Source organism: Pseudophryne corroboree, chromosome 1, assembly GCF_028390025.1.
Source record: "Pseudophryne corroboree isolate aPseCor3 chromosome 1, aPseCor3.hap2, whole genome shotgun sequence".
Taxonomy (NCBI): domain Eukaryota; kingdom Metazoa; phylum Chordata; class Amphibia; order Anura; family Myobatrachidae; genus Pseudophryne; species Pseudophryne corroboree.
The window spans coordinates 438,314,821-438,340,895 of NC_086444.1; the positions used below are offsets into that span (position 1 = coordinate 438,314,821).

Genomic DNA, 26,075 nt, shown 5'->3' on the forward strand with positions numbered 1-26,075 from the left:
GTCCCTAGTACCCGCAGGTACCACAATAGGTTGGTTCATGTGAAAAACAGAAAACACCTTAAGGAGAAATTGAGGACGAGTCCTCAATTCTGCCCTGTCAGAATGAAAAATTAAGTAAGGGCTTTATATATGATAAAGCCGCCAATTCTGACACACGCCTGGCTGAAGCCAGGGCTAATAGCATCGACACCTTCCATGTGAGATATTTTAAGTCCACAGTGGTGAGTGGTTCAAACCAATATGACTTTAGGAAACTCAAAACAACATTGAGATCCCAAGGTGCCACTGGGGCACAAAAGGAGGCTGTATATGCAGTACCCCTTTTACAAACATCTGAACGTCAGGCACTAAAGCCAGTTCTTTCTGGAAGAAATTCGACAGGGCCGAAATTTGAACCTTAATGGACCCTAATTTTAGGCCCATAGACAGTCCTGTTTTTAGGAAATGTAGGAAACGACCCAGTTGGAATTCCTCTGTAGGGGCCTTCTTGGCCTCACACCACGCAACATATCTTCGCCAAATGCGGTGAAAATGTTTTGCGGTTACATCCTTCCTGTCTTCGACCAGGGTAGGGATGACTTCATCTGGAATGCCCTTTCAGGATCCGGCGTTCAACCGCCATGCCGTCAAACGCGGCCGCGGTAAGTCTTGGAACAGACAAGGCCCCTGCTGGAGCAGGTCCTTTCTTAAAGGTAGAGGCCACGGGTCTTCCGTGAACATCTCTTGAAGTTTCGGGTACCAAGTCTTTCTTGGCCAATCCGGAACCACGAGTATCATTCTTACTCATCTCCCTCTTATGATTCTCAGTACTTTTTGTATGAGAGGCATAGGAGGGAACACATACTCTGACTGGTACATCCACAGTGTTACCAGAGCGTCCACCGCTATTGCCTGAGGGTCCCTTGACCTGGCGCAATATCTAGTTTTTTGTTCAGGCGGGACGCCATCATGTCCACCTTTGGTTTTTCACAACTGTTTACAATCATGTGGAAGACTTCCCGATGAAGTCCCCACTCTCCCGGGTGGAGGTCATGCCTGCTGAGGAAGTCTGCTTCCCAGTTTTCCACTCCCGGAATGAACACTGCTGAGAGTGTTATCACATGATTTTTCGCCCAGCGAAGAATCCTTGCAGTTTCTGCCATTTCCCTCCTGCTTCTTGTGCCGCCCTGTCTGTTTACGTGGGCGACTGCCGTGATGTTGTCCCACTGGATCAATACCGGCTGACCTTGAAGCAGAGGTCTTGCTAAGCTTAGAGCATTGTAAATTGCCCTTAGCTCCAGTATATTTATGTGGAGAGAAGTCTCCAGACTCGATCACACTCTCTGGAAATTTTTTCCTTGTGTGACTGCTCCCCAGCCACTCAGGCTGGCATCCGTGGTCACCAGGACCCAGTCCTGAATGCCGAATCTGCGGCCCTTTCATAGATGAGCACTCTGCAGCCACCGCAGAAGAAACACCCTTGTCCTTGGAGACAGGGTTATCCGCTGATGCATCTGAAGATGCGATCCGGACCATTTTTCCAGCAGATCCCACGTAAAGGTTCTTGCGTGAAATCTACCGAATGGGATCGCTTTGTAAGAAACCACCATTTTTCACAGGATCCTTGTGCAATGATGCACTGATACTTTTCCTGGTTTTAGGAGGTTCCTGACTAGCTCGGATAACTCCCTGGCTTTCTTCTCCGGGAGAAAACATCCTTTTCTGGACTGTGTCCAGAATCATCCCTAGGAACAGTAGACGTGTCGTCGGAAAAAACTGCGATTTTGGAATATTTAGAATCCACTCGTGCTGTCGTAGAACTACTTAAGATAGTGCTACTCCGACCTCCAACTGTTCTCTGGACCTTGCCCTTATCAGGAAAGCGTCCATATTTCTTTTAAGAAGAATCATCATTTCGGCCATTACCTTGGTAAAGACCCGGGGTGCCGTGGACAATCCAAACGGCAGCGTCTGAACTGATAGTGACAGTTCTGTACCACGAACCTGAGGTACCCTTGGTGAGAAGGGCAAATTTGGACATGTAGGTAAGCGTCCCTGATATCCAGTGACACCATATCGTCCCCTTCTTCCTGGTTCGCTATCACTGCTCTGAGTGACTCCATCTTGATTTGAACGCTTGTATGTAAGTGTTCAAATATTTCAGATCTCACCTAGCCGTCTGGCTTCAGTACCACAATATAGTGTGGAATAATACCCCTTCCCTTGTTGTAGAAGGGGTACTTTGATTATCACCTGCTGGGAATACAGCCTGTGAATTGTTCCCAATACTGCCTCCCTGTCGGAGGGAGACGTTGGTAAAGCAGACTTCAGGAACTTGTGAGGGGGAGACGTCTCGAATTTCCAATGTACACCTGGGATACTACGTGTAGGATCCAGGAGTCCACTTGTGAGTGAGCCCACTGCGTGCTGAAACTCTTGAGATGACCCCCTACCGCACCTGAGTCCGCTTGTACGGCCCCAGCGTCATGCTGCGGACTTGGCAGAAGCTGTGGAGGGCTTCTGTTCCTGGGAATGGGCTGCCTGCTGCAGTCTTCTTCCCTTTCCTCTCCCCCTGGGCAGATATGACTGGCCCTTTTGCCCGCCTGCCCTTATGGGGACGAAAGGACTGAGACTGAAAAGACTGTGTCCTTTTCTGCTGAGATGTGACTTGGGGTAACAAAAGGTGGATTTTTCAGCTGTTGCCATGGCCACCAGGTCCGATGGACCGCCCCTTTATACGGCAATACTTCCATGTGCCGTCTGGAATCTGCATCACCTGACCACTGTCGTCTGGCAGATATGGACATCACATTTACTCTTGATGCCAGAATGCAAATATCCCTCTGCGCATCTCGCATATATAGAAATGCATCCTTAAAATGCTCTATAGTCAATAAAATCTTGTCCCTGTCAAGGGTATCAATATTTTCAGTCAGGAAATCCGACCAAGCCCCCTCAGCGCTGCACATCCAGGCTGAGGCGATTGCTGGTCGTAGTATAACACCAGTATATGTGTATATACTTTTAGGATATTTTTCAGCTTCCTATCAGCTGGCTCCTTGAGGGCTGCCGTATCTGGAGACGGTAACGCCACTTGTTTTTATAAGCGTGTGAGCGCCTTATTCACCCTAAGGTGTGTTTCCCAACTCGCCCTAACTTCTGGCGGGAAAGGGTATACCGCCAATAATTTTCTATCGGAGGAAACCCACGTATCATCACACACGTCATTTAATTTATCTGATTCAGGAAAAACTACAAGTAGTTTATTCACACCCTACATAATACCCTTATTTGTGGTACTTGTAGTATCAGAAATATGTAACACCTCCTTCATTGCCCTTAACATGAAACGTGTGGCCCTAAAGGAAAATACGTTTGTTTCTTCACCGTCGACACTGGAGTCAGTGTCCGTGTCTGTGTCTGTGTCGACCGACTGAGGTAAATGGGCGTTTTTACAAGCCCCTGACGGTGTCTGAGACGCCTGGACAGGTACTAATTTGTTTGCCGGCCGTCTCATGTCGTCAACCGACCTTACAGCGTGTTGACATTATCACGTAATTCCTAAATAAGCCATCCATTCCAGTGTCGACTCCCTAGAGAGTGACATCACCAATACAGGCAATTTGCTCCGCCTCCTCACCAACATCGTCCTCCTACATATCGACACACACGTACCAACACACAGCACACACACAGGGAATGCTCTGACAGAGGACAGGACCCCACTAGCCCTTTGGGGAGACAGAGGGAGAGTTTGCCAGCACACACCAAAAACGCTATAATTATACAGGGACAACCCCTTATACAAGTGTTTTCCCTTATAGCATTTTTATATATGTAATCATATCGCCAAATAAGTGCCCCCCCTCTCTGTTTTAACCCTGTTTCTGTAGTGCAGTGCAGGGGAGAGCCTGGGAGCCTTCCTCACAGCAGAGCTGAGCAGGAAAATGGCGCCGTGTGCTGAGGAGAATAGGCCCCGCCCCCTTTTCGGCGGGCTCTTCTCCCGGAGTTTGTGAGATCTGGCAGGGGTTAAATACATCCATATAGCCTCAAGGGCTATATGTGATGTATTTTAGCCATAAAAAGGTATTATACATTGCTGCCCAGGGCGCCCCCCCCAGCGCCCTGCACCCTCAGTGACAGTTGGTGACTGTTGGTGAAGTGTGCTGACAACAATGGCGCACAGCTGCAGTGCTGTGCGCTACCTTATGAAGACTGAAAGTCTTCTGCCGCCTTCTGGACCTCTTCAACTTCGGCATCTGCAAGGGGGGTCGGCGGCACGGCTCCGGGACGAACCCCAGGGTGAGACCTGTGTTCCGACTCCCTCTGGAGCTAATGGTGTCCAGTAGCCTAAGAAGCAAATCCATCCTGCACGCAGGTGAGTTTTCTTCTCTCCCCTAAGTCCCTCGTAGCAGTGAGCCTGTTGCCAGCAGGACTCACTGAAAATAAAAAACCTAACTTAAACTTTTATTCTAAGCAGCTCAGGAGAGCCACCTAGATTGCACCCTTCTCGTCGGGCACAAAAATCTAACTGAGGCTTGGAGGAGGGTCATAGGGGGAGGAGCCAGTGCACACCACCTGATCCTAAAGCTTTTATTATTGTGCCCTGTCTCCTGCGGAGCCGCTATATCCCCATGGTCCTGACGGAGTCCCCAGCATCCACTAGGACGTCAGAGAAATTAGGTTTTATATACAACATTATTGAAGGTTTTGAAGTGTATACCAACTATTTGTGTAATTGTTTAGAGGTCTGTAAATTAGATAAACTTGTGCTGCTGTTTTTAATATGTATGTTCTTCTGCTGTCACGCTGGTGTTATTGTTTGTCTAGTTGCCATGGAGTCCGCCGTCACTTCTGTGAAGGTCTATGCAGTGACTGGATACGGAAGCCCGGCGGGAGCTGCTTATCGCGGTGGCAGGATGTATAAAGCTGGTAAGTGTATTAATTTGTGTTATACGTGGCTTGATAAAAGCGCTGCCATGCGCTGAAACGTTGCTAGTTAAGCAGTGTCTGAGTATTCTGTAGGAGACAGATATATATATATATTATATATATATAGAGATATATATATATATATATATATATATATATATATATATATATATATATATATATAGATATATATATATATATATAGATATATATATATATATAATTTTTTATATTTATTATTATTTATTTTTTTCCTTGCGGGCCACACAAGACTTAAGGGGGTACACACCTAGAGATGTGTGCCGAGCGATCTATCACAGACCGCTCAGCACACATCTCTCCCCCCACTCAGCACTCGCAATGTGTGCTGAGCGGAGAGATGGGGGGGGGGGGGGTGCTCACTTCACATAGCGCTGAAGTGAGCGACCTGCTAGATTGTGTCTGCTGCATCGATCGTCGCTGGCGGCATACACACTTGCAGATAAAATGAGCAACGTCGCTCAGAAAGGGGGAAAATGAGCAACAACGTTCATTTTAATCGGCAAGTGTGTATGGGCCTTTAGACCTCAATAATTCGGCCCAGTTCGGATTTGGAGTTTGACATGCCTGGATTAGACAAACACTTTATACAAGTAGTACACAAATGTAATCAGATTACAACAAGAGAAACAATCAATGATATATGGCAGTGGTTCCCAAATTGTGTGCATAGGCACCCTGGGGTGCCATGAGGCTCTTGCAGGGGTTGCCATGGGTTGGTGGGCCAGGACCAAATCACATTATTTATGGTTAAAGGGAAAGATAAAACCAGTGCTAGTGGCTGCCAATCATAAAATATGTGGCCAATCAGAAGCACAACTCTGTACACAACCACATAACTGACCCTAAGGATGACGTGTAGGCACAATATACTTAATGTACTATTTCTTTCCACATTTTTCAATTATTTTTTTTTTATTTATCCTATGGGTACCGTGATGAAAATGCTGATGCTCTAGGGCACAGTGATTCAAGAAAGTTTGGGCACTGATATAGGGATATCAGACAAGGTTTTTTGAGAGTGCCAAAAATAGTTACCAAGCATTTGTTACAAATAGAAAACTAGCATGAAAATATGCTGCAAATATCTGTAGGTTATATTTTAGCTCTTGTAATAATTCCTTCATTTGTTTTATTAACACCTTAGTAAGAGTAGTGTCAGGCTGATGTTTTTCCAGCTATATTATGTCAACTATTCTGTGTGGACACATTGAAGTACCTAGGAGGGTTATTTCCTTATCACACAGGAGTAATTGCACTTGCAAAACACTGAAAGCAGGTTTTATGTGCATAATCCAGTGGTTTCCAAACTTTTTTGAATCACGGCGCCCTAGAATATCAGAATTTTTTTCACGGCACCCCTAGGCCAAAAATTTCTTATTGAGAAATTTAGAAAGAAATATTACATTAAGTAGATCGCGTTTATATGTCATCCTTAGTGTCAGTTGTGTGGTGAGGGACAAGATTTGCTTCTGTTTGGCCACATATTTTATGACTGGCAGCCACCAGCACTGGTTTTGCCTATTATATTGACCATGAATAATTTTAATTGGTCCTGGGCCACCAACCCAGGGCACCCCTGCAAGTGTCCCGAGGCACCCCAGGGAGCCACGGCACACAGTTTGGGAACCTCTGGCATAATCCCATCTCCATTCACTTTAATGCATTTATACAGTGTAAATTGTGTGCCATTAACACAAGCACATTTCTAGCTGTAAAAATATGGTTAAAGAGCCCGTTTGACAGCAGGCACCATCACAATTTTGGTAGTTGAACTATTTACTACAAAAACAAGTCGTAAAATCTTTAGTATAGGCTAATAAAAATTGAAAAAAATCCCATAATCCTAAACAGATCACAGCACCATATCGCTAAAGAAATAGAATACTAAGCTATTATGCTTGTGCAAATGATATAACCATATTGACAGGTTGTAATACTTTTGCCATTAAACTTGAAAGCGGACCAACAATTTGATCTAACAGCCAGGAAGACATTTTTGTTTACAACAAACATAAGCAAAGAATCAATGACAAGGTTCAAACTCTGCCCATAACCTTCACTGGGCCAAACATCAAAGCAGGAAGGCTGAAACATTCTCAAAATGGGTTTAAAGTTGTTATGTAAATAAATAGCAGTGATATGTGTGTGCACACATACAGCTACTACCTCATTGTTGGGTGGCTTGGTGTGAGTACAAGCAGCCACAGTGTATAAACACACACTAATAACACAACCTCTGTGCATACGTTATTAGAAATCTGCACATCAGATACCATACACACACCACTGCCCTAGCTATCTTGTCCCAATGTAGTTTTGCTATACTGGGTTATCCAGCTTGACCGAAAGTGAGAGGCAGAAATGTGCTATTACTTTACACACAATCAGTGTCCGTAAGAAAGTGCACACACACACGTCCTTACCTGCCATTACTACATACCCCACAAGCATGTCTGTAAGACAAGACATGGAGAATAAGAGGCTACTGTAAGCAATGCCCTTACCTGCTCCGCAGGCTGTATATTTACACGGTGTGCAGCTACACACACATAAGCTCCCGGCTACACACATGCTGCTGCTATACACTGAGCACTCTCCTCCCCATACAGACACATACGGCGCAACCTAACCCACGCCATGCCCCGCCCTCTCTCGGCCGTGTCACCACCGACACCGCCCTTTGCTATTTGACGACTACAGAGTCAATCACGTGTACTGGCAAAGCACGACATTAGGTTGAGAGATTCGCTCCGCCCCCTGCATTTAGGCCTAGCCGTATCCAAGGCAAGAGCGGAACCAGCCTCGATTTAGCCGACCGAAGCGACAGGGAATGAATGAAAAGCACACACAGATTGGCGATACATGGCAGTATCCTACGGCGATCAGCTCCACACAGCGCTATAGCGGTGGGAGCGAGCACCGGCATCAAAACGGAGGCACCATACTGCTCATTTACAAAGGCTTACCCAACTTACACTTCTTTATGTAACCACAGCACACACAGATGCCCCGAGAGCTAGCAAACTGTAACCACCCATACCGACATATACAGACCACACCAATATAAACAAATGTGACATAAAGCACACGTTTCAAAGCATATACTATACTAGTTCAATAAATAAATATGGCTTTTCTACATATAGAGTGAGGCTGCATCTCATGGAATTATGGATGGCAGCCTCCCATGAAGCGAGTCTGAAAATAACGTACAGAGAGGATGCCCAATATTACAGTATCACCATACAGGAAAAGAGAAAATCCTGCACCAGGGATAATACATGAGATGACTGAATTATCACACCAAAATATCTTGTACCCTAAATAGGGCCAGCAGAAGTGAAGTCTTAAAACGACAGTAGAGGAATTTGTGAAGATAGAAAAAAAAAAAAAAAGTGTGATTTAAAATATGCTGTGCACGTTTCCGAGGTCTCTGTCAGCTGCATTTACACTAATACCAACTGGAATCAGTAATAATGTATCAAATCACCCAGAGTCAAGGACAGATACTGTATGTGTACAACTAAACACTGTCTAATTAATGATACAATTTTACACTTTTTGCAGTGCAAGTTAGTGTACAGATTCTGATTTTTAGGACCATTATTACATATATTTCCAAAGTGTGCTATGTATATATTGTAAAACAAAATGAACCTGTCTAAATTGGTGTTTTCTTCTCAAGTACATATAAATCAAGGAATAATCCTATAAGAATATATTGCATCAGAAAGATGGACAGATAGCTAGATACTGGGGTATATGCAATTGCGGTCGAATTCGGGGTGGAATTCTACCGTTTTTAAATTCGACACAATTCGACCGTCGAATTCCGGCAGGTGGGTGCCGGAATTCGACATATTCAATAAAAAACTAATTCGACAGTCCCGCTGTCGAAAAACGGCCAATTTGACGGATTTTGATCAGATTTTTAAAAATGGTCAAAAACCCGGAAAAAAAATTGCGTGGGGTCCCCCCTCCTAAGCATAACCAGCCTCGGGCTCTTTGAGCCGGTCCTGGTTGCCAAAATACGGGGGGGGGGGGGGAATGACAGGGGATCCCCCGTATTTTAACAACCAGCACCGGGCTCTGCGCCTGGTCCTGGTGCAAAAAATACGGGGGACAAAAAGTAGGGGTCCCCCGTATTTTTTGTACCAGCACCGGGCTCCACTAGCTGGACAGATAATGCCACAGCCGGGGGTCACTTTTATACAGCGCCCTGCGGCCGTGGCATTAAATACCCAACTAGTCACACCTGGCCGGGGTACCCTGGAGGAGTGGGGACCCCTTCAATCAAGGGGTCCCCCCCCCCAGCCACCCAAGGGCCAGGGGTGAAGCCCGAGGCTGTCCCCCCCATCCAAGGGCTGTGGATGGGGGGCTGATAGCCTTGTTGAAAATGTAAGAATATTGTTTTTTGCAGAAGAACTACAAGTCCCAGCAAGCCTCCCCCGCAAGCCGGTACTTGGAGAACCACAAGTACCAGCATGCAGGGGGGAAACGGGCCCGCTGGTACCTGTTCTACTGCAAAAAAAATACCCAAATAAAAACAGGACACAGACACCGTGAAAGTATAAGTTTATTACATACATGCCGACACACATACTTACCTATGTTGACACGCCGACTCTGGCCTCGTCTCCAATGTCGACGTCCGGGGTACCTGAAAATAAAATTATACTCACCTGATCCAGTGTCCAGTTCTTTTATTATAATCCACGTACTTAGCAAAACAAAAAAAAAACGCATTTACCCGAACCAGACGGACTGAAAGGGGTCCCATGTTTACACATGGGACCCCTTTCCCCGAATGCAGAGACCCCCTGTGACTCCCGTCACAGAAAGGTCCCTTCAGCCAATCAGGAAGCGCCACTTCGTGGCACTCTCCTGATTGGCTGTATGCGCGTCGGAGCTGTCAGATGCGCATCGCACAGCCCCCTCCATTATCTTCAATGGTGGGAACTTTGTGGTCAGCGGTGAGGTCACCCGCGGTGGTAATCCCACCGCTGACCGCAAAGTTCCCACCATTGAAACTAATGGAGGGAGCTGTGCGATGCGCTGTCTGCAAGCTCAGACGCGCAAAGCCAATCAGGAGAGTGCCACGACGTGGCGCTTCCTGATTGGCTGAAGGGACCTTTCTGTGACAGGAGTCACGGGGGGTCTCTGCATTCGGGGAAAGGGGTCCCATGTGTAAACATGGGACCCCTTTCAGTCCGTCTGGTTCGGGTAAATGCATTTTTTTGTTTTGCCAAGTACGTGGATTATAATAAAAGAACTGGACACTGGATCAGGTGAGTATAATTTTATTTTCAGATACCCCGGACGTCGACATTGGAGACGAGGCCAGAGTAGGCGTGTCAACATAGGTAAGTATGTTTGTCGGCATGTATATAATAAACTTATACTTTCACGGTGTCTGTGTCCTGATTTTATTTGGGTATTTTTTTCCAGTAGAACTACAGGTACCAGCGGGCCCATCCCCCCCCCCCGCCGCATGCTGGTACTTGTGGTTCTCCAAGTACCGGCTTGCGGGGAGGCTTGCTGGGACTTGTAGTTCTGCAAAAACCAATATTCGTTCATTTTTACACATGGCTATCAGCCCCCCATCCGCAGCCCTTGGATGGGGGGGGGGGGGGGACAGCCTCGGGCTTCACCCCTGGCCCTTGGGTGGCTGGGGGGGGGACCCCTTGATTGAAAGGGTCCCCACTCCTCCAGGGTACCCCGGCCAGGGGTGAATAGTTGGGTATTTAATGCCACGGCTGCGGGGCGCTGTATAAAAGTGACCCCCGGCTGTGGCATTATCTGTTCAGCTAGTGGAGCCCGGTGCTGGAACAAAAAATATGGGGGACCCCTACTCTTTGTCCCCCGTATTTTTTGCACCAGGACCAGGCGCAGAGCCCGGTGCTGGTTGTTAAAATACGGGGGATCCCATGTCATTTTCTCTGACGTCCTAGTGGATGCTGGGTACTCCGTAAGGACCATGGGGAATAGACGGGCTCCGCAGGAGACTGGGCACTCTTAAAAGAAAGATTAGGTACTATATCTGGTGTGCACTGGCTCCTCCCTCTATGCCCCTCCTCCAGACCTCAGTTAGAATCTGTGCCCGGCCAGAGCTGGATGCACCTAGTGGGCTCTCCTGAGCTTACTAGAAAAGAAAGTATTTGTTAGGTTTTTTATTTTCAGTGAGATCTGCTGGCAACAGACTCACTGCTACGAGGGACTTAGGGGAGAGAAGCAAACCTACCTGCTTGCAGTTAGCTTGTGCTTCTAAGGCTACTGGACACCATTAGCTCCAGAGGGATCGAACACAGGGCCCGACCTCGATCGTCCGTTCCCGGAGCCGCGCCGCCATCCCCCTTGCAGAGCCAGAAGACGGAAGAACCAGGAGAAAATCGGCGGCTGAAGACTCCGGTCTTCAATAAGGTAGCACACAGCACTGCAGCTGTGCGCCATTGCTCCCACAGCACACCACACGCTCCGGTCACTGGAGGGTGCAGGGCGCTGGGGGGGGCGCCCTCGGCTGCAATAAGTATACCTTTTGGCAAATGTGCACATAATACAGTTATAAACTGTATATGTGCCTAATCCCCCGCCATTAACATTATTAAAAAAGCAGGAGAAGCCCGCCGCGGAGGGGGCGGGGCTATCTCCCTCAGCACACCGGCGCCATTTTCTCTTCACAGCTCCGCTGGAAGGACGCTCCCCAGGCTCTCCCCTGCAGTATACACTACAAGAAGGGTAAAAAAAGAGAGGGGCGGCACATAAATTTAGGCGCAAAAGGTGATATAAGCAGCTATTGGGGGAAAATTCACTTTGTGTTAGTGTAAATCCCTCTGTTATATAGCGCTCTGGTGTGTGCTGGCATACTCTCTCTCTGTCTCCCCAAAGGACTTTGTGGGGGGTCCTGTCCTCAGTCAGAGCATTCCCTGTGTGTGTGCGGTGTCGGTACGGCTGTGTCGACATGTTTGATGAGGACGCTTACTTGGAGGCGGAGCAGGAGCCGATAAGTGTGATGTCGCCCCCTGCGGGCCGACACCAGAGTGGATGGATATGTGGAAGGTATTAACCGACAGTGTCAACTCCTTGCATAAAAGGTTCGATGACGTAACAGCTTTGGGACAGCCGGCATCTCAGCCCGCGCCTGCCCAGGCGTCTCAGAGGCCATCAGGGTCTCAAAAACGCCAGCTACCTCAGATGGCAGACACAGATGTCGACACGGAGTCTGACTCCAGTGTAGACGAGGATGAGACAAATGTACAGTCCACAAGGGCCAACCGATGCATGATTACGGCAATGAAAAATGTGTTGCACATTTCTGACATTAACCCGGTTACCACTAAAAAGGGTATTATGTTTGGGGAGAAAAAACAGCCAGTGACTTTTCCCCCATCTGATGAGTTAAATGAATTGTGTGAAGAAGCTTGGTGTTCCCCAGATAAGAAATTAGTGATTTCTAAGAGGTTACTAATGGAGTACCCTTTCCCGTCAACGGACAGGTTACGTTGGGAAACATCCCCTAGGGTGGCGCCTTGCTCACACGCTTATCAAAAAAGGTGGCACTGCCGTCTCAGGATACGGCCGCCTTAAAGGAGCCTGCAGATAGAAAGCAGGAGGCTATCCTGAAGTCTGTGTATACACACTCAGGTACTATACTGAGACCTGCAATTGCTTCAGCATGGATGTGTAGTGCTGCAGCTGCTTGGTCTGATACCCTGTCAGATAGCAAAATAGTATCCCTGTCAAGGGAATCAATGTTAACCATAGAGCATATTAAAGACGTCGTCTTATATATGAGGGATGCACAGAGGGACATTTGCCGGCTGGCATCTAGAATTAATGCAATGTCTATTTCTGCCAGGAGAGTATTATGGACTCGGCAGTGGACAGGTGATGCTGATTCTAAAAGGCACATGGAGGTTTTGCCTTATAAGGGTGAGGAATTGTTTGGGGACGGTCTCTCGGACCTCGTATCCACAGCAACAGCTGGGAAGTCGACTTTTTTACCTCAGGTTCCCTCACAGCCTAAGAAAGCACCGTATTATCAAGTACAGTCCTTTCGGCCTCAGAAAGGCAAGCGGGTCAGAGGCGCCTCCTTTCTGCCCAGAGACAGGGGTAGAGGGAAAAAGCTGCACCAGACAGCCAGTTCCCAGGAACAAAAATCCTCCCCTGCTTCCACTAAGTCCACCGCATGACGCTGGGGCTCCACAGGTGGAGCCAGGTGCGGTGGGGGCGCGTCTCCGGAACTTCAGCGACCAGTGGGTTCGCTCACAGGTGGATCTCTGGGTTCTACAAGTGGTATCTCAGGGATACAAGCTGGAGTTCGAGGCGTCTCCCCCTCGCCGTTACCTCAAATCAGCCTTGCCAGCTGCTCCCAAGGAAAGGGAGGTAGTACTGGCGGCAATTCACAAGCTGTACCTTCAGCAGGTGATAATCAAAGTTCCCCTCCTTCAACAGGGTCGGGGTTACTATTCCACAATGTTTGTGGTACCGAAACCAGACGGTTCGGTGAGACCCATTCTAAATTTGAAATCCTTGAACACTTATATAAGGAAGTTCAAGTTCAAAATGGAATCGCTCAGGGCGGTTATTGCAAGCCTGGAAGAGGGGGAATTTATGGTGTCACTGGACATCAAGGATGCTTACCTACATGTCCCCATTTACCCACCTCACCAGGAGTACCTCAGGTTTGTGGTACAGGACTGTCATTACCAATTCCAGACGTTGCCGTTTGGTCTGTCCACGGCACCGAGGGTATTTACCAAGGTAATGGCCGAAATGATGATACTCCTTCGAAAGAAGGGAGTTATAATTATCCCGTACTTGGACGATCTCCTTATAAAGGCAAGGTCCAAGGAGCAGTTGTTAGTCGGAGTAGCACTATCTCGGGAAGTGCTGCAACAGCACGACTGGATTCTGAATATCCCAAAGTCGCAGCTGTTTCCTACGACGCGTCTGCTGTTCTTGGGCATGATTCTGGACACAGAACAGAAGGTGTTTCTCCCGGAGGAGAAGGCCCAGGAATTGTCATCTCTGGTCAGGGACCTCCTGAAACCAAAACAGGTGTCGGTGCCTCACTGCACGCGAGTCCTGGGAAAGATGGTAGCTTCTTACGAAGCAATTCCCTTCGGCAGGTTCCATGCAAGGATCTTTCAGAGGGATCTGTTAGACAAGTGGTCCGGATCGCATCTTCAGATGCATCGGTTGATCACCCTGTCCCCGAGGGCCAGGATGTCTCTGCTGTGGTGGCTGCAGAGTGCTCATCTTCTCGAGGGCCGCAGATTCGGCATTCAGGACTGGGTCCTGGTGACCACGGATGCAAGCCTCCGAGGTTGGGGGGCAGTCACTCAGGGAAGAAACTTTCAAGGACAGTGGTCGAGTCAGGAGACTTCCCTACACATAAATATTCTGGAACTAAGGGCCATTTACAATGCCCTGAGTCAAGCAGAACCCCTGCTTCAAAACCAACCGGTGCTGATTCAGTCAGACAACATCACGGCGGTCGCCCATGTAAACCGACAGGGCGGTACAAGAAGCAGGATGACGATGGCAGAAGCCACAAGGATTCTTCGATGGGCGGAGAATCACGTGCTAGCACTGTCAGCGGTGTTCATTCCGGGAGTGGACAACTGGGAAGCAGACTTCCTCAGCAGGCACGACCTCCACCCGGGAGAGTGGGGACTTCATCCAGAAGTCTTCAAGCTGATTGTAAATCGTTGGGAAAGGCCACAGGTGGACATGATGGCGTCCCGCCTCAACAAAAAGCTAAAAAGATATTGCGCCAGGTCAAGAGACCCTCAGCCAATAGCTGTGGACGCTCTAGTGACACCGTGGGTGTACCAGTCGGTTTATGTGTTCCCTCCTCTTCCTCTCATACCAAAGGTACTGAGGATAATAAGAAAGAGAGGAGTAAGAACTATACTCATCGTTCCGGATTGGCCAAGAAGAACTTGGTACCCGGAACTACAAGAAATGATCTCAGAGGACCCTTGGCCTCTGCCGCTCCGACAGGACCTGCTACAGCAGGGGCCCTGTCTGTTCCAAGACTTACCGCGGCTGCGTTTGACGGCATGGCGGTTGAACGCCGGATCCTAATGGAAAAGGGCATTCCAGATGAAGTCATTCCTACGCTGATAAAAGCTAGGAAGGATGTGACAGCAAAACATTATCACCGCATATGGCGAAAATATGTTGCTTGGTGTGAGGCCAGGAAGGCCCCAACAGAGGAATTTCAGCTGGGTCGATTTCTGCACTTCCTACAGTCAGGAGTGACTATGGGCCTAAAATTGGGATCCATTAAAGTCCAGATTTCGGCCCTGTCTATTTTCTTTCAGAAAGAACTGGCTTCACTGCCTGAAGTTCAGACGTTTGTTAAGGGAGTGCTGCATATTCAACCCCCTTTTGTGCCTCCAGTGGCACCTTGGGATCTCAACGTTGTGTTGGATTTCCTAAAATCACATTGGTTTGAGCCACTTCAGACCGTGGAGTTGAAGTATCTCACGTGGAAGGTAGTCATGCTGTTGGCCTTGGCCTCAGCTAGGCGTGTGTCAGAATTGGCGGCTTTGTCCTGTAAAAGCCCATATCTGATTTTCCATATGGACAGGGCAGAATTGAGGACTCGTCCCCAATTTCTCCCAAAGGTGGTATCAGCGTTTCATTTGAACCAACCTATTGTGGTGCCTGCGGCTACTCGGGACTTGGAGGATTCCAAGTTGCTGGACGTAGTCCGGGCCCTGAAAATCTATGTTTCCAGGACGGCTAGTCAGAAAAACTGACTCGCTGTTTATCCTGCATGCACCCAACAAGCTGGGTGCTCCTGCTTCAAAGCAGACTATTGCTCGCTGGATCTGTAGCACGATTCAACTTGCACATTCTGCGGCTGGACTGCCGCATCCTAAATCAGTAAAAGCCCATTCCACGAGGAAGGTGGGCTCTTCTTGGGCGGCTGCCCGAGGCGGCTCGGCTTTACAACTTTGCCGAGCTGCTACTTGGTCGGGATCAAACACTTTTGCAAAATTCTACAAGTTTGATACCCTGGCTGAGGAGGACCTTGAGTTTGCTCATCCGGGACAAATACACAGAAAACTTAATTTATAACACTGAAGCCACCCTGTTAGAGTAGTTTTATCAGAGAGGATGAACCAGCAGTAACCCTAACACATTTGCATACAACAAAATACATTTCTGTGCTATTGGGGAATGCAAAATACCACTGTGAATACTCATGCTCATACTCCCCTGTAAGACTTTGCATCTCAGGAGAAGTGAGTATTAAAGTCTTACATTCACTGTAATACCCCTTCCACACCAATTCCCAGGTCCAGCCCAGGTCACTGAACACGGGGTTTCAGCCTGTTCACACCACAGGCTGGACCCGGGATATTGCCAGTGTTTCTCCTCTGCTTGCACACAGGGCCCTGGCTAACCATAGGGTTTGCACAGGACTCAGGTTACCAGTTCGCACTGCCCTGTATCCTGGCCCTTCCCAGAGACCAACCCTGCAACCTACCCGAGTTGGATTCCCGGGTCACCGGACCCAGCTTTTATTTTAGTAACCCTTTCCCACCGAGCAATAACCCGTGTTATTATGGCGGTGTGAAAGGATACGAGTCCCCTTTTCCACTGACAATAAAATCCTGGGTTATTTCAATTGAACCAGGGATTTGTCAGTGGAACCCCTCAACCCGGATCCAGTGACCCATAAATCCAACCCTGTGTTAACGGGTAAGCTGGGTCAATCCAACCCGGGACCTGTTTACAGAATAGGAAGAGAGAGCGCTAGGAAATGATCTTAAAGGTCCATACACCCGGAGCGATATAGCTGAGAGATTATGACTATAGTCAAAATCGCTCAGAAAGTTAGTGCATATCGCTCTGTGTGTACACAGCCAGCGATAGCGATGCGCGTCCCCGCCAGGTCGCTATCGCTGCTAAAAATAGACTGTGCAGGCAAGTCAATTTTGGCTACGTCGCTGGAAAAGAAAAAGCATCCCCTTGCTTAAATGAGTTAGCCAAAATCGCTCATAGCCAAAATCGCTCATAGCCAAAATCGCTGGTAAAGTTAGTCAAAATCGCTGGAAAAGTTAGTCAAAATCTCCTATTGCTAGGTCAAGGGAAATCGCTCAGTCAAAATCTCTCGTAGTTAAAATCTCTCCGTGTGTATGCACCTTTAGTGTTCATTCTAGCACCCTGCACCTTTCAAAATCCATGCAGTTCTTCTTTCCTGCCTGGAGTGTCGCTCTCTGCTCTGGTGCTTCTCAGAACACTCTGGTCTGTATCTCAGCACTGAAATACAGACCAGAGTGTGCTGGGAAGCACCAGAGCAGAGAGCGACACCCCAGGCAGGAAAGAAGAACTGCATGGATTTTGAAAGGTGCAGGGTGCTAGAATGAACACTATGATCTCATCACCAAGCGCCGGCACTGCTCACGTGAACAGTGACATCGCTGTCCTGCTGCCAGTCTGAAAGGTGTCTCAGCCGGGTCGCATCCAGGTTGGAGCCATCCACAAAATCCCGGGTGCAACCCGGCATTTTGACCTAGAAGAGGTATTAGTTTGAAATCACCAAATGTTATATAACAGGTATTGGAAAATGGTTACATCCGAGCACGACTGCTGGCATGCTATTGTATTAAAGCACAGCATGAATAGGTCTGAGTTCATCACCCCGCAAGCAGACTTACTGTACCATATATTTGTATTTTTGTAAAGCTCCTCTGCGCGCGCACACACAAATATAGAGGAAACATACTTGCATGTTTTATTATTGCGGGACAGAGCTGCAAGTGTGTTAAAATAAGAATTTACTTACCGATAATTCTATTTCTCATAGTCCGTAGTGGATGCTGGGACTTCCGTAAGGACCATGGGGGAATAGCGGCTCCGCAGGAGACTGGGCACAAAAAAGTAAAAGCTTTAGACTAGCTGGTGTGCGCTGGCTCCTCCCCCTATGACCCTCCTCCAAGCCTCAGTTAGGATACTGTGCCCGGACGAGCGTACATAATAAGGAAGGATTTTGAATCCCGGGTAAGACTCATACCAGCCACACCAATCACACTGTACAACCTGTGATCTGAACCCAGTTAACAGTATGATAAACGTTGGAGCCTCTGAAAAGATGGCTCACAACAATAAACAACCCGATTTTTTGTAACAATAACTATATACAAGTATTGCAGACAATCCGCACTTGGGATGGGCGCCCAGCATCCACTACGGACTATGAGAAATAGAATTATCGGTAAGTAAATTCTTATTTTCTCTGACGTCCTAGTGGATGCTGGGACTTCCGTAAGGACCATGGGGATTATACCAAAGCTCCCAAACGGGCGGGAGAGTGCGGATGACTCTGCAGCACCGAATGAGAGAACTCCAGGTCCTCCTCAGCCAGGGTATCGAATTTGTAAAATTTTGCAAACGTGTTTGCCCCTGACCAAGTAGCTGCTCGGCAAAGTTGTAAAGCCGAAACCCCTCGGGCAGCCGCCCAAGATGAGCCCACTTTTCTTGTGGAATGGGCTTTAACAGATTTTGGCTGTGGCAGTCCTGCCACAGAATGTGCAAGCTGAATTGTACTACAAATCCAACGAGCAATCGTCTGCTTAGAAGCAGAAGCACCCAGCTTGTTGGGTGCATACAGGATAAACAGCGAGTCAGATTTTCTGACTCCAGCCGTCCTGGAAACATATATTTTCAGGGCCCTGACTACGTCCAGCAACTTGGAATCCTCCAAGTCCCTAGTAGCCGCAGGCACCGCAATAGGTTGGTTCATGTGAAACGCTGAAACCACCTTAGGGAGAAATTGAGGACGAGTCCTCAATTCTGCCCTGTCTGAATGAAAAATTAGGTAAGGGCTTTTATATGACAAAGCCGCCATTTCTGAGACACGCCTGGCTGACGCCAGAGCTAACAGCATGACCACCTTCCATGTGAGATATTTTAATTCCACAGTGGTGAGTGGTTCAAACCAATGTGATTTTAGGAACCCTAAAACTACATTGAGATCCCAAGGTGCCACTGGTGGCACAAAAGGAGGTTGTATATGCAGTACCCCCTTGACAAACGTCTGAACTTCAGGCAATGAAGCCAGTTCTTTCTGGAAGAAGATCGACAGGGCCGAAATTTGAACCTTAATGGATCCTAATTTTAGGCCCATAGACAGTCCTGCTTGCAGGAAATGCAGGAAACGACCCAGTTGAAATTCCTCTGTGGGGGCCTTCTTAGCCTCACACCAGGAAACATATTTTCGCCAAATGCGGTGATAACGTTTCGCAGTTACATCCTTCCTAGCTTTGATCAGGGTAGGGATGACTTCATCTGGTATGCCTTTTTCCATCAGGATCCGGCGTTCAACCGCCATGCCGTCAAACGCAGCCGCGGTAAGTCTTGGAACAGACAAGGTCCCTGCTGGAGCAGGTCCTTTCTTAGAGGTAGAGGCCACGGGTCCTCCGTGAGCATCTCTTGCAGTTCCGGGTACCAAGTTCTTCTTGGCCAATCCGGAGCCACGAGTATAGTCTTCACTCCTCTCCTTCTTATGATTCTCAGTACTTTTGGAATGAGAGACAGAGGAGGGAACACATACACCGACTGGTACACCCACGGTGTTACCAGAGCGTCCACCGCTATTGCCTGAGGGTCCCTTGACCTGGCGCAATATCTGTCCAGTTTTTTGTTGAGACGGGACGCCATCATGTCCACCTTTGGTTTTTCCCAACGGTTTACAATCACTTGAAAGACTTCTGGGTGAAGTCCCCACTCCCCCGGGTGGAGGTCGTGTCTGCTGAGGAAGTCTGCTTCCCAGTTGTCCACTCCCGGAATGAACACTGCTGACAGTGCCACCACATGATTTTCCGCCCAGCGAAGAATCCTTGCAGCTTCTGCCATTGCCCTCCTGCTTCTTGTGCCGCCCTGTCTGTTGACGTGGGCGACTGCCGTGATGTTGTCCGATTGGATCAATACCGACTGACCCTGAAGCAGAGGCCTTGCTTGACTTAGTGCATTGTAAATGGCCCTTAGTTCCAGGATATTTATGTGAAGAGACGTTTCCAATGCTTGACCACAAGCCCTGGAAATTTCTTCCCTGTGTGACTGCTCCCCAGCCTCTCAGGCTGGCATCGGTGGTCACCAGCATCCAATCCTGAATGCCGAATCTGCGGTCCTCTAGAACAGGCATTCCCAACCACGGTCCTCAAGGCACACCAACAGTGCAGGTTTTAGTGATATCCAGGCTTCAGCACAGGTGACTTCATTGGTAGCTCAGTTATTTTGATTTAACCATCTGTGCTGCAGCCTGGATATCACTAAAACCTGCACTGTTGGTGTGCCTTGAGGACCGTGGTTGGGAATGCCTGCTCTAGAAGATGAGCACTTTGTAACCACCACAGGAGAGACACCCTTGTCCTTGGAGATAGGGTTATCCGCTGATGCATCTGAAGATGCGATCCGGACCATTTGTCCAGCAGATCCCACTGAAAAGTTCTTGCATGGAATCTTCCGAATTGAATCGCTTCGTAAGAAGCCACCATTTTTCCCAGGACTCTCGTGCATTGATGCACTGACACTTGGCCTGGTTTTAGGAGTTTCCTGACTAGCTCGGATAACTCCCTGGCCTTCTCCTCCGGGAGAAACACCTTTTTCTGGACTGTGTCCAGAATCATCCACAGGAACAGTAGACGTGTTGTTGGAATCAGCTGTGATTTTGGGATATTTAGGATCCACCCGTGCTGACGTAGCACTACCTGAGATAGTGCTACTCCGACCTCTAACTGTTCCCTGGACCTTGCCCTTATCAGGAGATCGTCCAAGTAAGGGATAATTAAGACGCCTTTTCTTCGAAGAAGAATCATCATTTCGGCCATTACCTTGGTAAAAACCTGTGGTGCCGTGGACAATCCAAACGGCAGCGTCTGAAACTGATAATGACAGTTTTGTACCACAAACCTGAGGTACCCTTGGTGAGAAGGGTAGATTGGGACATGGAGATAAGCATCTTTGATGTCCAGAGACACCATATAGTCCCCTTCTTCCAGGTTCGCTATCACTGCTCTGAGTGACTCCATCTTGAATTTGAACCTTTTTATGTAAGTGTTCAAGGATTTTAGATTTAAAATTGGTCTCACCGAGCCGTCCGGCTTCGGTACCACAAACAGCGTGGAATAATACCCCTTTCCCTGTTGTAGGAGGGGTACCTTGATTATCACCTGCTGGGAATACAGCTTGTGAATAGCTTCCACTACCGCCTCCCTGTCGGAGGGAGACGTTGGTAGAGCAGACTTCAGGAACCGGCGAGGGGGAGACGTCTCGAATTCCAATTTGTACCCCTGTGATACTACCTGCAGGATCCAGGGGTCCACTTGCGAGTGAGCCCACTGCGCGCTGAAATTCTTGAGACGGCCCCCCACCGTGCCTGATTCCGCTTGTAAGGCCCCAGCGTCATGCTGAAGACTTGGCAGAAGCGGGGGAGGGCTTCTGCTCCTGGGAAGAGGCTGCCTGGTGCAGTCTTTTTCCCCTTCCTCTGCCCCGGGGCAGAAATGAGTGGCCTTTTGCCCGCTTGCCCTTATGGGAACGAAAGGACTGAGTTTGAAAAGACGGTGTCTTTTTCTGCTGAGAGGTGACCTGGGGTAAAAAGGTGGATTTTCCAGCCGTTGCTGTGGCCACCAGGTCCGATAGACCGACCCCAAATAACTCCTCCCCTTTATACGGCAATACTTCCATATGTCGTTTGGAATCCGCATCACCTGACCACTGTCGCGTCCATAACGCTCTTCTGGCAGAAATGGACATCGCACTCACTCTAGATGCCAGGGTGCAAATATCCCTCTGTGCATCTCGCATATATAGTAATGCATCCTTTAAATGCTCTATAGTTAATAATATACTGTCCCTATCCAGGGTATCAATATTTTCAGTCAGGGAATCCGACCAAGCCACTCCAGCACTGCACATCCAGGCTGAGGCGATTGCTGGTCGCAGTATAACACCAGTATGTGTGTATATACCTTTTAGGATATTTTCCAGCTTTCTATCAGCTGGTTCCTTAAGGGCGGCCATATCGGGAGACGGTAACGCCACTTGTTTTGATAAGCGTGTGAGCGCCTTATCTACCCTAGGGGGTGTTTCCCAACGCGCCCTAACCTCTGGCGGGAAAGGGTATAGTGCCAATAATTTATTAGAAATCAGCAGTTTTTTATCAGGGGAAAACCACGCTTTATCACACACCTCATTTAATTCATCTGATTCAGGAAAAACTACTGGTAGTTTTTTCACACCCCACATAATACCCTTTTTTGTGGTACTTGTAGTGTCAGAAATATTCAATGCCTCCTTCATTGCCGTAATCATGTAACGTGTGGCCCTACTGGACATTACGTTTGTCTCCTCACCGTCGACACTGGATTCAGTATCCGTGTCTGGGTCTGTGTCGACCATCTGAGGTAACGGGCGTTTTAGCGCCCCCGACGGTGTCTGAGACGCCTGAACAGGCACTAATTGATTTGCCGGCTGTCTCATGTCGTCAACAGTTTTTTGCAAAGTGCTGACTTTAAATACGACCATCCAGTCAGGTGTCGACTCCCTAGGGGGTGACATCACTAACACAGGCAATTGCTCTGCTTCCACATCATTTTCCTCCTCATACATGTCGACACAATCGTACCGACACCCAGCACACACACAGGGAATGCTCTGAAAGAGGACAGGACCCCACGAGCCCTTTGGGGAGACAGAAGGAGAGTTTGCCAGCACACACCAGAGCGCATATATATATATATATATATATATATATATATATATATATATATATATATATATATATATATATATATATACACACAGGGATAACCTTATGTAAGTGTTACTCCCTTTATAGCTGCTGTTTTATATTAACTGCCAATAGTGCCCCCCCTCTCTTGTTTTACCCTGATTCTGTAGCAGGACTGCAGGGGAGAGTCTGGGAGCCTTCCTTCCAGCGGAACTGAGGGAAAATGGCGCTTGTGTGCGGAGGAGATAGGCTCCGCCCCCTTCACGGCGGCCTTTTCTCCCGCTTTTTTTAGGAAAACTGGCAGGGGTGAAATGCATCCATATAGCCCAGGAGCTATATGTGATGTATTTCTTTAGCCATATAAGGTTTAAACATGTTTTATTGCGTCTCAGGGCGCTCCCCCCCAGCGCCCTGCACCCTCAGTGACCGGAGTGTGAAGTGTGCTGAGAGCAATGGCGCACAACTGCAGTGCTGTGCGCTACCTTATCTGAAGACAGGAACGTCTTCTGCCGCCGATTTCTCCGGACCTCTTCGCTCTTCTGGCTCTGTAAGGGGGCCGGCGGCGCGGCTCCGGGACCCATCCAGGCTGAACCTGTGATCGTCCCTCTGGAGCTAATGTCCAGTAGCCAAGAAGCCCAATCCACTCTGCACGCAGGTGAGTTCGCTTCTTCTCCCCTTAGTCCCACGATGCAGTGAGCCTGTTGCCAGCAGGACTCACTGAAAATAAAAAACCTATTTAAACTTTTACTTCTAAGCAGCTCAGGAGAGCCACCTAGCATGCACCCTTCTCGGCCGGGCACAAAAATCTAACTGAGGCTTGGAGGAGGGTCATAGGGGGAGGAGCCAGTGCACACCAGCTAGTCTAAAGCTTTTACTTTTTTGTGCCCAGTCTCCTGCGGAGCCGCTATTCCCCCAAGGTCCTTACGGAAGTCCCAGCATCCACTAGGACGTCAGAGAAATGATACATGGCAATGGAAGGCAGTCAACTGACCGCCTGTCAGGATCCCGGCGGTCAGGATACAGACTCCGGAATCCCGACACCAGCTGAAATACCAGCGGTCAGAGTCCTGACCACCAGCTGGTTACCCCTCTTGGGTAGTGGTCCACGCCACCAGCCAGAGGGGAACAGAAACCTGTGGCAACCGAAGGTCGCCACCGGGCCCAAAGCGTGGTGAGCGCAGCAAGCACACGAGGGGACGCGCTGCGCTCACGCCAGGATCCCGGCTGTCGGGCTCCCGGCGTCGGGCTTCTGTCCGCCGGGATCTCTTACTGATCCCATAGCAATACCTTTCTATTCACAAAGTATCCTTTAAAAATGAGCAAAACGATTGCCTATCTGTATACAGAACAGTAGACAGTTAGTAGCATATATGTGAGAACAAGATTATTGATATTGTCAAGGTTGTGTAAGACGCAGGTGGTTTATGCCCGGTTCTAGAGATCTTAAATAAATCTAAGTCTAAATTCTAGAACCTAAAAAACAATGCCAGTTATAGCACTAATACCACATTGTACTTTGTCCTTGCTTTGAACAGAATATTCGAAGAACATTAACACATCTGAAAGCTTCTCTGCTATGTGCTTAATCAACACGCCGACACGGGCCAAACCAATTGTACGTCATGCGCCGTCAAACATCGCGTGATGTTCAGCTGTGCACAGAAATGCCATTTTACGGTAGGCACTAACAACGCATGTTTTCCCACACACCTCCATCAGGTGCAATGTTACTGCCAATAAGGGACATCGCAGCCATCACATAGAACTGAGTCACCCCCACAGGACTCCAAAACTCTTATCCAGTCAGCTTTCTATTAACATTTATCAAGTGCATTCTATAAAATTATACATAGCAGCTGATTGGTTGCCATGGGCAACTTCTCCACTGGCTCACTTCTCGATGAATATACCCCTATAGTGCTTCAACATTTCCAAAAAAAAGTACAGGCAACATCAAAATGAAGGCAAAGAGAATTGTGTGCGAGCACAGCTCCATTAATTTACTGTATTTCTTACACTACCAATATCAGAGAGTACTTAATAGGGATTAAAACGTGCATTAAAGGCTTCCAATGAGTGTCACTGTGTAGGACTAGAAGAAAAAACAAAAACAACTGGGGAAAAGGGGGGGGGGGGGGGGTCCACCCTTTAATATATATCCTTTTGCATAGTATACTTTATAACTATGATGCCTGCAGTATATACATAGTAACAGTGACTGAATGTTACTGGTCATCATACACTGTACAGTATTATGTATGTACACCCGATGACCAGATACTCCAAAATGTAATGCGTCCGCCAATGGAGCCAGATCATTGCCCTCCTGTTATTGTCTGTGTCACACAATACTACGGCCGCAGCACACAGCGTTATGCAGAGTGAGGGGCAGGCCGCGAGGAGCACGGTGACCGTGGAGGCCTGGGACCGCAGCGGGGAAGTTACTGTACGTTCATTCTAATGTACACACATCCCGAGCCTATACCCCACCGGGGGACACGCGTGTACATACACAGGGATGCGGGATGCTGCCGCTACAGATGTGACATCATACCCCACCCCCAGTGTCTCACCTGTGACCCCACTCTGTGACGTCAACGCCCCCGTCTCACCTGTGACGTCACACTGTCCGGGTCCCGGCCGCTGTTGACCCTTTATGAGCTGGTCCCGGCTGAGCCGAACATGGACGTGCTGCGCGGTGCAGCTCAGCCTCACACAACTGCGCCTCACGTCACTACGGTCTGTTCATTGATAGGTCCCGGGAGATAAATCCCTCCCAACCTTACAATGTAATTGGTGCACGGGCCTATCAGTCAGACAGAATAGTGACGTCATTCACACAAAAACTAGATTGTACTCTCCAGGAAATACCCACGGAAGAGGGCAGAGGGGTCCTTCAGATTGGGCAGTCCTAGTGACGCCTGATTGGAAATCTATATCTGTCGTTTTTATTCCAGGATCCTGGATAATAAGACATTTCATTTAGGAAAAAAAAAGTTTATGTTTTTTGTATGTTTTACATTAGTACTTTAAAAGTAACATATATTATACTTGCCAATCTGCTTGTAATAATGCAAAAAAAAAAATTGTAAAAAAATAAAACTGCACTATTTTAAGTATATAAATGTGTATTTTAAAATTTAGATATCTACTTCATGAAAAGTGTAAACCAGAAACTTCTGTCTACCCCAACTAAACAATATTTATTGATAAAATTAGATACAAACTGGCATATACAAAACCTACACACAATATTATTATTATTATTATTAATATGCCACTACAAATGTTCTGCAGCGCCTAACAAAGTACATAAACAAATGAGCAGAATAATAAAACAGCAAATTACAGTATAAGACAATGCAGGACAAAT

General features: G+C 48.0%; 1 protein-coding gene across 5 annotated transcripts in view; it reads right to left on the reverse strand.

Moving 5' to 3' along the window:
- The window catches only part of CHD8 (chromodomain helicase DNA binding protein 8), a 371,271-nt gene extending 345,824 nt beyond the window's left edge, over positions 1-25,447 (reverse strand). For 2 of the 5 annotated variants that reach the window (XM_063913515.1, XM_063913511.1), the window contains exon 1: positions 25,276-25,447. The gene's annotated coding sequence lies outside the window, so the exon portion shown is untranslated. Of the gene's footprint in view, positions 1-7,376; positions 7,401-7,457; positions 7,598-25,275 lie in introns of those variants that run through there. The other 3 variants (XM_063913512.1, XM_063913513.1, XM_063913514.1) reach the window with 3 other exon arrangements.
- Positions 25,448-26,075: the final 628 nt, after the last annotated feature.